Source organism: Elaeis guineensis, chromosome 16, assembly GCF_000442705.2.
Source record: "Elaeis guineensis isolate ETL-2024a chromosome 16, EG11, whole genome shotgun sequence".
In the NCBI taxonomy this organism is placed as follows: domain Eukaryota; kingdom Viridiplantae; phylum Streptophyta; class Magnoliopsida; order Arecales; family Arecaceae; genus Elaeis; species Elaeis guineensis.
The window spans coordinates 40109288-40120246 of NC_026008.2; positions in this window are offsets into that span (position 1 = coordinate 40109288).

The window sequence follows — 10959 nt, forward strand, 5'->3', positions numbered from 1 at the left end:
TAAGTTATATAAGATAAGTTTCTATAGTATCGCACCGAACTCATGGCGCCAGATCATAGGTTTCTTTGCTCATTATCTTCTCCTCGGGATCGACCGACTTCCCATCTTCTTCGGGCCGTCTTCACAATAAAGGAGCATCCCAAAGAAAATGGATGATGGTATGCCTCTCCTCAATGGGGACACCGTCTCTTCCAAGGTGCTCCTACTTCAGTGCATAACTGGAAGGAGTATTTTTTCTTTATCTCGACCGAACAATCCTGAGACTTCAGCATATCATGGGATAGACCTCATAGGTCGGCGATCAGAGCTCCAACCTTGTCTAACACTGAAGAGGAGGTGTTGAAGCAGATCTTCTGTCAGACTCCCTCTTCACTAATTCAATTTCTTATCAAGAATACTTTGTTCAGGACTAAATTAAGTCTAGCCGATCCGAAGAGTGAGTAGCTTTTCATGCATCTTTTTTAGCTTGACATTCTTTCTATTTTTTACTAACCTTGTATGCCATGCAGAGATGAATGCCAGTGACCTTGAAGCTCTTTGTCGGGCCGTGAAAAGAAAAAAGGTGAGCACGGCCCCTGCTCCCAAACACGACCGCACCGAGGCCATCCTTGCCCAACCCGCTGCTGGGGGCTCCTCGGGGCCGAGCGATATCTCGAGGAGGGAGTCTTCGGTACCTGCAAAGGTGGTGGTGTCAATACGATCGGCTATGTCGGGGGAACCTGCCCCCCGACCTCCTATATCCTCATCGTAGAGGAACTCTGATAGATCCCGAATCTCTGTGAAGATGTCATCACGTCCGACCGCCATACAGGTCAAGACTTCCCCTTCGATGGAAGTTCCATTGGAGCCGACGTCCCAGACACCCGGACAGGCATCAACAATTATTGGGTTGCTCAATCTCTGGTTCAATTGATTCTCCTACCAGCCGACGTCGAGGCCTTCAATGCTGAGGGTGGTGCCTTCTGAGTCTAGGACTCATATGATCCTATACTTCGGGTAAGTGGTGATCTCTTTATATTGCTCGATCATTATCAATTCCATTATTTATTACTGATCTTCGCTTTCCTTTCTTTTATTCTTCTTCCTTTTTCTTTTTAGCTGGCCCATCACATGGACCACTTTGTCGAGGCAATGCATAAAGCCCAACGTATTTCGAAAGAAGCTGAGAAGAAGGCTAGCCAGGTCAACAAAAGGGGAGATGACACCCAACTAACAAAGCTCAAGGCCGAGGAGGAGCCAGGTCACTGAGGGAGGGGTTAAAGCAATTGGAGTCCGAGCTTTCCAAAGCCTGGGCTAAATCTGAAGCTCGACTGTCGGTCGAGAAGAAAAAGTTCGAGGAGAAGCTGGAGGCTACCAAGACTGCTGCAGTCGAGGTCTTCAAATCCTCGACCGAACTTCGTGACATCAAAGCGGGGTACTGCATGGCCTCATACATGCAGGGGGCCGCTGACCTCAAAGAAAAGATCAAGAAGGTGGCTCCTGATTTGACCTCTATTTGTTAGAGTCGGATGATGAGGAGAGAGAGGTAAGCGAGGGTGGAGATGAAGGCCTGCAAGTTGAGGATCTCTTCGGCCCGAAATGAGAAGGTTGGGTGGCTGAGGAGGCGGTCCAACCTCCACCTTCGACCGTCATCATCATGTCTGACCATGCTGAGACTAACGACTTCATGCTCCAAAGGGAGCTTAAACATTTTTTCTTTCTTCTTTCTTTTTTTTAGTATCTTAGCTCGGGCATGTTCGAGCTTGATGTTCGGTCAATTCATTTTGACGACCTCTACATATACTGAGGTATTTTGTATTGGACCGACGAAAGTCTTATAAAGAAAATTTTTCTTTAAATGAAAGTACTCTTTTTTCTTCTTCAGCTTGTCGACTGTTAAGTTTGGGGTCTGATAAATATCACAGGATACGCTTTAGTTGTAGATCTTCTTGACGACGAGGAGTAGGAAGTGATTATTTTAAAAGGCAACTACTATAGATTGGTAAGACAAAGGCTAGAGTGTGGTCGCTTTGTCCTCAACCGCGATTACGTGGGGTATATACCAATCCTCAATCGTGGCCGTGGACTGCATAAAGATTTGCACGAAGAACACATTCTATTCTTCGGCCATAGTTGAGAATCACATGTTTGGCAAGTTAGATAGAGAACACATTCTGCTACTCGGCCATAGTCGAGGATTGCATATTTTAGAGATTGATGTGGAAAACACATTTCGCTCCTCGACCATAATCGAGGATCGCGTGTTTTAGAGATCTGCATGGTAAATATGAAAAACATATTCCATATTCCGTCCGTGAACGAGGTGCATATTTTTCAAAAGAACATATAGTTCAATAAAAAGAGTAATTTATTATTCGATTTAATAATAATGAAAACTATAATTTAAGGATTGTAGATACGTAAATTGTCGGTGTTCCAAGTCTTGAGGATCGAAGTTTTGTCCAGTTGGTTGAGTCGATAAACTCTTGATCAAACTATCTCGGCAATACAGTAAGGGCTCTCCCTATTTGGTACAAGCTTTGATCGTTTTGTTGGGCGAGAAACCTCAGCTTGGCGAAGAACTAACTATCCTGCTAAGAAGGACTTTTTTTAACTCGATAGTTGTAATATCAAGTTATCCTTTATTGATAATTAGCCATCGCACCCGTGCCTGCTCTCAAGTTTTCTCTAGCAAGTTTAAATTCACTCTTAATCCCAAAAAGTTGCTATCTACATCAAATTCTTTCATGCGCAACATTGGCAAGCCGATCTCTAGTTGTATGATAACTTCAGTGGTGAAGGCTAGCTTGAAAGGAGTTTCTCTTGTTGGAAGTCATTGAGTCGTTCGATATGCCTAGAGCACATGGTATATCTTTTCGACCCACAATCATTTTGCCTAGCCGAGCTTAGCTTTCAATCCTTGCAACAAGGTCCTGTTCGGCACCTCAGCTTCATTATTGCTCTGAGGATGAGATACCGAGGTCAGCCTATGGTTGATGCCCAACCCATTGCAGAACTCTTTGAATTTCGGGTTGTCAAACTATCATCCGTTGTCAGTGATAATTGCTCATGGCAATCCGAATCGATAGATGATCAATTTTCACATGAAGTCATATACCTTTGTTGAGGTGATAGTCATCAGTGCTTCCGCTTCTACACATTCAGTGAAATAGTCGATCCGACTAGCAGAAATTTCTTCCACGTCGCTTTTATCAGAAAAGGTCCAAGGATGTCCAACCCCCATTGAGAAAATGACTATGAGGTTGTGATCGAAGCCAGAGGGGTTGAAGGTTGGCGTTGAATGTTTGAAGTCCTCTGGCACTGGTTGCACCTATTTACCAAGTTGGTAGTATCTTTCTGCATGGTTGGCCAGTAGTACCCCTGCCGTTGCACCTTATGAGTGAGAGCCTTGCCCCCCAAGTGATTATCATAGATTTTTTTATGGACTTCTTGTAGAGTGTACTCAACTTCTGACGGACGGAGACATTGAAGCAGAGGTAGAGTGAAAGACCTCTTATATAATCTTCCATCATAGATGAGGTATTGGGAGGTGAGATATCTTGACCTCTTAGCCTCATCTTGATCAGTAGGCAGCATTCCGTCTTGCAAATAACGTAAGATGGGATCTATCCAGCTTGGCTCAGGGTCGGTTTGCATCATTTCAGGCTCCTCAGTGCTCGATTTTTCTAGAATTTCAAAATATGAGATCTTTTTTAGGTCGACCATACCTACTATTGCTAATTTTGAAAGTAGATCGGCTCGCATATTTTCTATCCTCGGTATCTACAGGATATTCATGGTAACAAAATTGGAGGCAAGATCTTTGACTTTCTGCAGATATTTTATCATGTTCAGCTCCCGAGCTTCATATTCTCACTGCAGTTGACCGACAATGAGTTGTGAGTCACTAAGAACTCTGAGGTGCTTCACCCTCAGATCTTTTGCCATCCTCAATCCAGTCACTGACGCTTCATATTCGACTTTATTATTGGAGGTGGAGAACTCGAAGCACCGAGCGTATTCTATGACCACTCCATCTGGGCTGGTTAAAATCAATCCAGCTTCCAAGCCTGCGATATTCGAAGAGCCATCTACATGGAGAACCCAATATTCATCAGTTGACGAAGTCGCTTCTTTAGTATTCAGCTCCTCATCCGAGATGGTGCATTATAGGATGAAATCAACTAACGTCTGAGCTTTGATGGATGGCCGCGGTAGATATTTAATGTCGAACTCACCTAGCTCGATGGCCCACTTGGCTAATCGCCTTAAGGTCTCCGATTGATGGAGTATCGATCTGATGGGCTGATCGATGAGAACGATAATGGTATGAGCTTAGAAGTATGATTGTAACTTTTTAGATGATATCATGAGAGCATAAGCCATCTTCTCAAGCTTCGTGTACCTGATCTCGATGTCATGGAGCCCCCGACTAATGTAGTAGATTGACTTTTGCACCTTGACTTCCTGACAAATGAGGATGGAGCTAATTACGGAGGGGGAAACAGCAAGATACAAGTACAGTACTTCTCCAAATTCTGGCTTGCTGAGGAGTGGAGGTGAGTTGAGATATTTTTTGAGGTCATCAAATACAACTTGGCACTCCTCCAACCATTAAAAATTCTTCGCCTATTTGAGAGCTTTGAAGAAGGGCAGACTTTTTTCAATCAATCTTGAGAAGAATCTGTTCAAGACGGCAATCCTCTCAGTCAGATGCTGTATTTTTTTAATCATCCTTGATGGCTTCATTTTCTGAAGAGCTTGAATTTTTTTTGGATTTACCTCGATTTTCTGTTGAGATACCATGAAGTCGAGAAATTTGTCGGAGGTAGCACCGAACGTGCACTTGCTGGGATTGAGCTTCATTCGAAATCATCGTAGCATCACAAATGACTTTTCAAGGTCAGTAATGTGATGCTCAGTAATCTGATTTTTGACCAGCATGTCATCAATATCCACTTTTATGTTTCTACCGATCTGCTCCTTGAAGATCTTGTTAACGAGCCGTTGATAAGTTGCCCCCGCATTCTTAAGACCGAATGGCATAATCCTGTACCAAAAAAGATCTCGATCAGTAACAAAAGAGGTTTTCTCCTCATCCTCAAGGACCATCTGGATTTGCTTATATCAGGTCAATGCATCCATAAATGATAGGAGTTGATATCCCAAAGTCGCATCCACTAGCGAATCAATGCGGTGCAAAGGATAACTGTCCTTTAGCATGCTTTGTTGAGGTCAGTGTAGTCAATGCACGCACGCCACTTCCCATTGACTTTAGGGATGAGGATGACGTTGGCCAATCATTTTGGATAATACACTTTTCGCACGAACTTTGCTTTCAAGAGTTTATCCACCTCTTCGTGTATAACTTTCTGTCGATCAAGGGCAAAACTATATTTCTTTTGCTTGACCGAACGATGCTTTGGATCCATATTAAGCCGATGCACCACTATCTCTGGATCTATGCCAAGCATATCTAAGGCTGTCTAAGCAAATATGTCTGCATTGACCCATAGGAAAGAGATGAGGTGCTGACGATTTTCTTCACATAAATTTGAGCTAATCTGCACAACTTTATTCGAGTCTTTGCCAATGGATATGGATATTAGGTCTTCTACAGGATATTCTTTTTGCTCAATTTTCTCATTCCGCACATCTAGCTCATCCATTAACTGTTCCACAGGTGTTGCTTCTCGCAGGATCATCATATGGCACTCTTTTGTGAGCTGCTGGATTCTCTGGAGCTTGCCAACTCCATGCAGGGTTGAAAACTTCACCATTAGATGATAGGTTGACGCTATGGCTCGAAGTGTAACCGACCTAGAATAACATTGTACATGGACGAGCTTTTTACCATGAAGTAATTTATTAGCATAGCCACCTGTTTTGGAGTTCGTCTAGCTATAGTGGTCAGAGGGATGGTTCCTTCCATTGGGATCATAGTACCAGAGAACCCGATCAGAGGAGTAATCCTCTTCATTAACAACTCAGAGTCTAAGTTTATACGAATAAAGACATCATAAAATAAGACATCAACTGAGCTTTTATTATCAACTAAGATCCGATGTACATCATAATCAACAATATTTAAAGAGAACTATAGGGTCATCATGGAGATACTTTATTTTGTCTGAGTTGGCTTCAGAGAAAGTGATCTCATCATCGATCTTCATCTTTTTCGCCTCTTTATTCTCAGCTCGGCTTGGATATGAGGTGCACCAATCGAGCTGCCCCCCAGAGATCATGTGAATCTTTCCTACGACTGGTTGGTCTCTATGGGGGTTCTTTTATCGAGGAGGTTCATCATGTGGATTCCTTGGGATTTGGTGTACGTCGACATATCGACGAAGACATCCATGCCAGATCAATACCTCAATTTCTTCTCTGAGCTTTCAGCATTCCTCTGTGTCATGCCCGTGATCACAGTATTATCTGCAGTACTTCCTCAGATCTCTCTTACATGCTGGGGTGACCATCCTCCTCGAACGAGGTAGCTCTTATTGCCGCTCTATCACCATGAGGATCTGAGCTCGAGGGTGTTGAGCGGAGTAAAGTAATAAAACTTCCATGGAGGAGATTTAGATCGACGAGGCGATGCAGGAGATCTAGGTTGATTGTTCTGAGGTGGGGTCTGAGAACGATGAAGCTTGGGTTTTGGATGTCGTACTACACTCATCGGCGGTCCTTCTTTTTCTCTTGACCAGAGCTCTGATGTGATGTCCGATCAAGATGTGATGTCCGATCAAGGTTCTCCCCTTACTGGTCCCAAGCTTCATCAGTCTGAGTATAATTCTTAGCCCTCTCCAATATTTTAGAAAAGTCTTTTGGATAATTCAAGTTGAGCAAGTAAAGGAGATCATTCTGCTGGAGTCTAACCTTAAAAACGGTCATCATCATGGACTGATCCCAATTTCATACCTCCAAAGTCGCAGCATTGAATCGGCTTATGTAGTCTCACAAAGATTCGTTCTCCCTCTCTTGATACTGATGAGGAAGTCTGAATTACACCACTGGCATCGGTTGCTGATGAAATGCACGATGAAGAGCCGACTCAGTTGATAGAATGAATCTACAGAGCCCGATTGCAGATTAGAATACCAGTGACGAGCTGTCTTTCTTAGAGTTGAAGGAAAAGCTCGACAGAGAGTTACATCGCTGGCTCTTTGCAGAAATATCAAAGTCTGAAAATTCTCCACATGATCCATCGGATTAGTAGTTCCATCATAAAGCTCTATCCAAGACATCTTGAGTCGAGATGGAAGGGGCTCGTCTATTATCCTTTGAGTAAAGGGTGGGTCGACGTTGAATCCCAAGTCATCTTTTGGCTGCTTCGGTGCTCGAAGTACATCTAGCTGTTGTTGCATTTTTCAGAGCTTCTCTTCCATCTCGTCATCTTTGATTTGTCGACAGCAAGGAGAAGCATGATCCGGAGTTGAATCCCTTCTAGAAATAGAGGTAGGAGATCTTCTAAGACGGTTATGGAGAGGATTTGGAGGTCGACTATGACGACTAGCCTCTACCCTTGGGCTACGAGGGAGCCGAATTACTGATCTTCCTCTTGTCGGCTGTGGACCTTCTAGAGCAGGTGCCGATCACTTTTCAAGAGTTATTCAACCACGATAGTGGATTGGATTTAGGGGCAAATGAGAATTGTTACTACGCATCCATTTCTCTACGATATTTGGAGTAGATCGTTCAGGAGAGATGTTATGGATTGATGTAGGATAGCTCCAGTACAGTTCCATAATATTTTATTTTATGATTCTTTCGATTATATTCATATTAGATTTATATGAGTGCTCTACTTTATTAAAAATAAAAATATTCTTTGTATCTTAGATAAATCTTTATTTAGATATCTATCAGTCATAATTCCATATTTCTAATATCAAACACAATCCTATGTTTCTAATTGTCAATTTTATTCCTGGTATTTGAAGAGTTTTGGCAGCAAGCAAAAAGGTCTAGTGTTAGCATGAAGCTGAAGAAACATTTCAGAACAAAATATTTGAGAAACGAGATTCTGGAAACACTACTGCAAGCCATTTGAACAAATGAAGGGAAAAAGCAACACAGTTATATTTTCTTCAAAAACATCAATGCCAGAACCATTGATTTCATATTTATATTTTATTCAAACACTATGTTTCTCTAATCAAGGATTAGCATCATTTTTCCATGCATGTTTTATTCAAAGCATTAGGTGTTTTAAGTAGAATGTCAGAATACCCCCAAATAATTCTATCAAGGCTAACATGAATTAATGATAGATGGTACAACTGCGTTTACAATTAGTGCACAATATAGGTGTTAGGATTTGACGCCTCAAGATTCAGCCCACATTGAGTCCACAGCGAGGTTCGCGACGAAAAACGGAGTCCAACGAGACCAAGATCACCTGAAACGGAGCTCGGATGGAGGAGATACGAGCTTTTGAAGTCGGCACAAGAATCGAGGCAGCGGAGGACTGCCGGCGGGCGGCAGCGGCGCGGCCGCAGGCGGCGGCGCGCGGGACGCGCGACCCATGCCTGCGCGGGATGCGCGACCCAGGCCCATGCGGGACGCGCGACCCAGGCCCACGCGGGATGCGCGACCTAGGCCGGCGCGAGACGCGCGACCCAGGCCCGCGGCCCCTTTGCCCCGATCCACCGTGGACCGGGCGGTCCACAGCGGGGCCTGTGGACCACGTGGGCGTTTCCCACGCATTTCTCGCGGTCCACGGCACTATTTTATAGACCGGAGCCCGATCTAAGGGCCCAGAGGGCTCCCGGTCTTGATCCGACGGTCTGGGACGTTGATTTGGCTTGTTTAGGACTCTTAAACCTAATCTAATTAGGTTTTAAACCCTGTTTATGCCTTTAAAAAGGCCTGTGACGAACAAACAGGGGGTGGTTGGGTTTCTCGCCGCCGTACGAACCAGAGGAGAGAGAGAGAGGCGTGAGGCTGCTGTGAGAGAAGGAGCAGGAGGCTCCTGGACAGTGGTCGTCATGCTCTTCAGGGGTTCAGGGGGTCTCCAAGAGAGAGAGCTTTTATGAGGGGAACTTCAGGTGAGAGAGAATTGGGTGTACAAGAGTTGAGGGTGAGGTCTCCTCTTATAAAATTTTTTTTTCATAGTGAAGTTTGCATGCCCCGTGGAGGCGAGTCCTTTTGTGGCTGATCCACATATTTTAATTGTTTTTCTTTTTGTTTTGTTTCTTCTTTTTTCCTGCTGCATCGCGTGGTATTGAAAGGATCTTGGGAGGTGGTGTCCTGGCCAGACATCCACCCAATAATAGGCATAAGAGCTGAAATTAAAAAACTCTTAACATGAATTATACGCACTCTAATTCCTGCACACACAAAGGAAAAAAATAGAAGAAGAAGAAGACATCATAAAGAATTATCCCTTGAAAGCATGTAATCACATCTAACTTGTCTTGTTGGACATGCTAGATGCAGGGCTCCAGATAGTGTGACTCAACTCCAAGATGTTCAATAATAAACTAATCTTCATTTCTCGACTCAGAATTGTTGAAATTGGATACAGAAATTGAAATTACCATGAGATTACACTTGAATATTGGAAATTTGAAAATTGAAACTAAATACACAAAAACTGAAATTAACTTGAATGTAGATTTGGGTAGCATGTACTGACACTACCCTCCCCATAAATCTCAGATTTACCCAGACGGCATTCACCAGAAATCTTGAAGCACAGGAATCCTCAAATATTTGAATCCCAAAACTTTTGTTAACTCTCCTATACATCCCATTTTCTGATGATTTTCACCACTGAAAAATGGATGCTTAAAATTTGCATGAAGAATGTAAAAATGAGATGGTCATGGCTGATCATGGCAGCTTCAAGATGGAACTAATGAATCATCCACATATGCATGATATCTCTTGGCAAATTGGCTCATGCACATGACTCTTGCCGCTCGGTCTTCAGGTATCATACATAGCATTCCATTTCCAGTGCTTCGCTCCAGAGGATCCATGGTTGCACCTTTTACACATTTATGATGATTAATGGCAGTCTCTCTGAGGCCAGAAATATATGGAGTCTTTTCCCTTATCATGCTTCTTTATGATCGAGCATGCACTTCATAGGTCTTCCATTCTAGCTCGAACACAACTTAAAATATCCATAAGGAAAAACAAAATTTACTCATTGGATGCTGATTAGAAGCCCAAATATTAAGAATAGGTGGAAAAAAAAAAAAATCATGAAGTAACAGATCTAACAATAAGTTATTAGTAGACCATGGTTTGCTTAATTTAGTAACAATAGCAGCATGAGATGAGAACAAGAAATTCCTTGCACTTTGGATATCAGAAAACTGCAAAATATCAAGATTATAAGAGCAAACTCAAGCGATATTATGTGCGGATTACCGCATATACTTTTCTGCGTTGATATTCTTTTCTGTGTACAAATTTTATACTCGCATCTGCACAGGTGTGTTCATTATTGCTTCAAAACCTCCCCCATATGATGCAAATTGTGAAGGGATCAAATTCATCTTTAAAAAAGAGAGTGCCATTTGTGCAATGCACCAAGTGAGAGCATAATCTTCTCATGCCTTCATACATTTTACTTCCAAAACAACCTTGTGGAGACAACTACTAAAGACTTCATCTTCACAAGGGAGGTAACCATCACAAATTTTCAATCTCCCAACTAGTCGGCTGGCCGACAAGTCTGAGTTGTGGCCTTGACTTTCTTATAGGATCTTGAGGTACCCCATGATGACCTTTTCTGAGAACATTTAATTCAGTAAGAACTACTACAGTATGTCCAAGTATTTCACAGAATCTTATAGTCTGCTTTGATGGCTTTGGTTTTTGTCTACATTCCAATCACATACTTCATAATTTCTCAACTGAAGATTGTTGGGTGATATCTTCAACTGAAATCTTTATTTAAGGGCCATTGCTTGGTGTAATGATGAAAGATTTGAAACAACTGCTACTTTTTGCCAAAAAAATAGAAAA